Consider the following 5,000-nt stretch of genomic DNA (forward strand, 5'->3'; position numbering starts at 1 on the left):
TGCACGGCCTCATCGAGGCCAAGGCATTTTTGTGGCCGATGAGAAGGGACCGCGAGACCGTCAAATACCGAGAGACTTGGCCGGGCCAAGCCCGCAACCGCAGCTTCTGCTCGCACCACCCCAGGGAGCCGTTGCCCGATTCAGGGACTTGGTCTGGGGTCTAGGGCAGCATCCGCCGCGTGCACGCGCTGGAGCTCGGCTCCCTTTTTTTGCATGCAAGCCAACCGATCGAGGCCATGGGCGCCTGCCGGTCACCGGAGCAACCAGTCGCCGGACAAAAATCGCCGGAAGGCATGCACGCCCTGTATTTCGTTCGAGGGACGTTGGCCGGGGTGCACGCAATGGGAGGCCCATCGCGCACACCTACTCCCCCCGTGGGGGGGGAGAGGGGGTGCCGGACCACCACCCCCTAAAGAGCATTAGAGATTTTACAGATATGCTACCAGTAGACGTTAAAATGTCTGAAACGGGGACACTTTTTCCAAACAAGCAAATCCCACACCGAGGGTGCGCAGGTGCCGATGGTGGTCGAGGCATGTGCCCGCAACAAGGGCCAACGTGAGCCGATGGTGGTCGAGGCAACCGCCCGCACCAGCTCGAGGCATGTGCCCACACCAAGGCCCGGCATGTATCGATGGTGTTCGACGTAGGGGCAATCTTCTGCTGATGGTGGTCGAGGCAAGAGCCCGCACCAAGGGCCAGCGTGTGCCCATGGTGCTCGAGGCAACCGTCCGCACCAGGGCCCAGCGTGTGCCGATGGTGGTCGAGGCAACCGCCCGCACCAGGGCCCAGCGTGTGCCGATGGTGCTCGAGGCAACCGCCCGCACCAAGGGCCGGCTTGTGCCGATGGTGTTCGAGGCAACCGCCCGCACCAGGGCCCAGCGTGTGCCGATGGTGGTCGAGGCAACCGCCAGCACCAGGGCCCAGCGTGTGCCGATGGTGGTCGAGGCAACCGCCCGCACCAGGGCCCAGCGTGTGCCGATGGTGGTCGAGGCAACCGCCCGCACCAAGGCCGAGCGTGTGCCGATGGTGGTCGAGGCAAGCGCCCGCACCAGGGCCCAGCGTGTGCCGATGGTGGTCGAGGCAAGCGCCCTCACCAAGGCCGAGCGTGTGCCGATGGTGGTCGAGGCAACCGCCCGCACCAGGGCCCAGCGTGTGCCGATGGTGGTCGAGGCAAGCGCCCGCACCAAGGCCGAGCGTGTGCCGATGGTGGTCGAGGCAAGCGCCCGCACCAGGGCCCAGCGTGTGCCGATGGTGGTCGAGGCAAGCGCCCTCACCAAGGCCGAGCGTGTGCCGATGGTGGTCGAGGCAACCGGCCGCACCAAGGGCCGGCGTGTGCCGATGGTGTTCGAGGCAACCGCCCGCACCAGGGCCCAGCGTGTGCCGATGGTGGTCGAGCCAGGAGCCCGCACCAAGGGCCGGCTTGTGCCGATGGTGTTCGGGGCAAGCGCCCGCACCAGGGCCCAGCGTGTGCCGATGGTGCTGGGGGCAAGCGCCCGCCCCAGGGCCCAGCGTGTGTCGATGGTTATCGGGGCAACCGGCCGCACCAGGGCCCAGGGTCTGCCGATGGTGCTCGAGGCAACCGCCCGCACCAAGGCTCAGCATGTGCCGATTGTGATCGAGGCAACAACCCACACCAGGGCCCAGCTTGTGCCGATGGCGGTCGAGGCAAGTGCCCGTACCGAAGGGCAGCCTATGCCGATGATGGTCGATGCATGTGCCATCACCATGCGTCATCATGTGCCATTGATGGTCGAGGCCTTGGCCGAAGTTCGATTTTGAGCCACGGTGCCCATGCTTGGCTCCAGCATGTGCTGGTGCCGCATTTTTTTCACTCGGGACAGCATCGCCGGAGCATCGCCGGAGCATCGCCGGAGTACCGCCGGAGAACCTGACCGGCGGCATTGGGGTTCCGGCGATTGGGAGGGGGGCCGGGGGGGTGTGCGCAAATGATGTGCGATGGGTGCTGGTACTTGGCCTTGTGTTGGCCCCCTATCCCTCATCAAACCTCTGAGAATTCACACCCCCTTAAAGAGCATTTGAGATTTTACAGGTTTGCTACCAGTAGCCGTTAAAGTGTCTGAAATGGGGACACTTTTTTCAAACGGTCACAAAATCTTCTCTACTTCGAGTTTTTAGCTGAATTTTTTTGTGCATGCCAACAAAAATAGAAGGATCATGCCTACAAAATTTGGTGCCAAAAATCCTTATAAAAAAATTTTAAAAAATCCCGAACCGCAAAAAGTTTCGAAAATCGTGAAAAATAGAAAACGAGTCATCTTCCAACGAAACTTCACGTGAAGGCTTAGGGGACCATTGTATGAATTTACAAGCCATAAAAATGGCATTGGCACGACAGAAATTTGAAGATGTGCCTAAACCCACCAGGGCCCAGCGTGTGCCGATGGTGGTCGAGGCAACCGCCCGCACCAGGGCCCAGCGTGTGCCGATGGTGCTCGAGGCAACCTGTCGCACCAGCGCCCAGCGTGTGCCGATGGTGATCGAGGCAACCTGCCGCACCAGGGCCCAGCGTGTGTCCATGGTGGTCGAGGCAAGCGCCCGCACCAGCGCCCAGCGTGTGCCGATGGTGCTCGAGGCAAGCGCCCGCACCAGGGCCCAGCGTGTGCCGATGGTGCTCGAGGCAAGCGCCCGCACCAGGGCCCAGCGTGTGCCGATGGTGGTCGAGGCAACCGCCCGCACCAGGGCCGATAGTGTGCCGATGGTGCTCGAGGCAACCTGTCGCACCAGGGCCCAGCGTGTGCCGATGGTGATCGAGGCAACCTGCCGCACCAGGGCCCAGCGTGTGTCCATGGTGGTCGAGGCAAGCGCCCGCACCAGCGCCCAGCGTGTGCCGATGGTGCTCGAGGCAACCTGCCGCACCAGGGCCCAGCGTGTGCCGATGGTGCTCGAGGCAACCTGCCGCACCAGGGCCCAGCGTGTGCCGATGGTGCTCGAGGCAACCTGCCGCACCAGGGCCCAGCGTGTGCCGATGGTGCTCGAGGCAACCGACCGCACCAGGGCGGAGCGTGTGCCGATGGTGGTCGAGGCAGGCGCCCGCACCAGGGCCCAGCGTGTGCCGATGGTGCTCGTGGCAACCGACCGCACCAGGGCCGACCGTGTGCCGATGGTGCTCGAGGCAAGCGGCCGCACCAGGGCCCAGCGTGTGCCGATGGTGGTCGAGGCAACCGCCCGCACCAGGGCCCAGCGTGTGCCGATGGTGCTCGAGGCAAGCGCCCGCACCAGGGCCGAGCGTGTGCCGATGGTGGTCGAGGCAAGCGCCCGCACCAGGGCCCAGCGTGTGCCGATGGTGCTCGAGGCAACCGACCGCACCAGGGCGGAGCGTGTGCCGATGGTGGTCGAGGCAAGCGCCCGCACCAGGGCCCAGCGTGTGCCGATGGTGGGCGAGGCAACCTGCCGCACCAGGGCCCAGCGTGTGCCGATGGTGATCGAGGCAACCGACCGCACCAGGGCCGAGCGTGTGCCGATGGTGCTCGAGGCAAGCTGCCGCACCAGGGCCCAGCGTGTGCCGATGGTGCTCGAGGCAACCTGCCGCACCAGGGCCCAGCGTGTGCCGATGGTGCTCGAGGCAACCTGCCGCACCAGGGCCCAGCGTGTGCCGATGGTGGTCGAGGCAACCTGCCGCACCAGGGCCCAGCGTGTGCCGATGGTGGTCGAGGCAACCTGCCGCACCAGGGCCCAGCGTGGGCCCAGCGTGTGCCGATGGTGGTCGAGGCAACCTGCCGCACCAGGGCCCAGCGTGTGCCGATGGTGCTCGAGGCAACCGACCGCACCAGGGCGGAGCGTGTGCCGATGGTGGTCGAGGCAAGCGCCCGCACCAGGGCCCAGCGTGTGCCGATGGTGGTCGAGGCAACCTGCCGCACCAGGGCCCAGCGTGTGCCGATGGTGCTCGAGGCAACCGACCGCACCAGGGCCGAGCGTGTGCCGATGGTGCTCGAGGCAAGCTGCCGCACCAGGGCCCAGTGTGTGCCGATGGTGCTCGAGGCAACCGCCCGCACCAAGGCCCAGCGTGTGCCGATGGTGATCGAGGCAACCGACCGCACCAGGGCCCAGCGTGTGCCGATGGTGGTCGAGGCAACCTGCCGCACCAGGGCCCAGCGTGTGCCGATGGTGGTCGAGGCAACCTGCCGCACCAGGGCCCAGCGTGTGCCGATGGTGGTCGAGGCAACCTGCCGCACCAGGGCCCAGCGTGTGCCGATGGTGGTCGAGGCAAGTGCCCGCACCAGGGCCCAGCATGTGCCGATGGTGCTCGAGGCAACCGACCGCACCAGGGCCCAGCGTGTGCCGATGGTGCTCGAGGCAACCTGCCGCACCAGGGCCCAGCGTGTGCCGATGGTGGTCGAGGCAACCTGTCGCACAGGGCCCAGCTTTTGCCGATGGTGATCGAGGCAACCGGCCGCTCCAGGGCCCAGCGTGTGCCGATGGTTATCGGGGCAACCGGCCGCACCAGGGCCCAGGGTCTGCCGATGGTGCTCGAGGCAACCGCCCGCACCAAGGCTCAGCATGTGCCGCTGGTGATCGAGGCAACAACCCACACCAGGGCCCAGCTTGTGCCGATGGCGGTCGAGGCAAGTGCCCGTACCGAAGGGCAGCCTATGCCGATGATGGTCGATGCATGTGCCATCACCATGCGTCATCATGTGCCATTGATGGTCGAGGCCTTGGCCGAAGTTCGATTTTGAGCCACGGTGCCCATGCTTGGCTCCAGCATGTGCTGGTGCCGCATTTTTTTCACTCGGGACAGCATCGCCGGAGCATCGCCGGAGTACCGCCGGAGAACCTGACCGGCGGCATTGGGGTTCCGGCGATTGGGAGGGGGGCCGGGGGGGTGTGCGCACATGACGTGCGATGGGTGCTGGTGCTTGGCCCTTGTGTTGGCCCCCTATCCCTCATCAAACCTCTGAGAACTCACACCCCCTTAAAGAGCGTTTGAGATTTTACAGGTTTGCTGCCAGTAGCCGTTGAAGTGTCTGAAACGGGGA

The sequence above is a fragment of the Durio zibethinus genome, unplaced genomic scaffold, assembly GCF_047325235.1.
Source record: "Durio zibethinus cultivar Kanyao isolate XHJ-2024 unplaced genomic scaffold, ASM4732523v1 HiC_scaffold_377, whole genome shotgun sequence".
Taxonomy (NCBI): domain Eukaryota; kingdom Viridiplantae; phylum Streptophyta; class Magnoliopsida; order Malvales; family Malvaceae; genus Durio; species Durio zibethinus.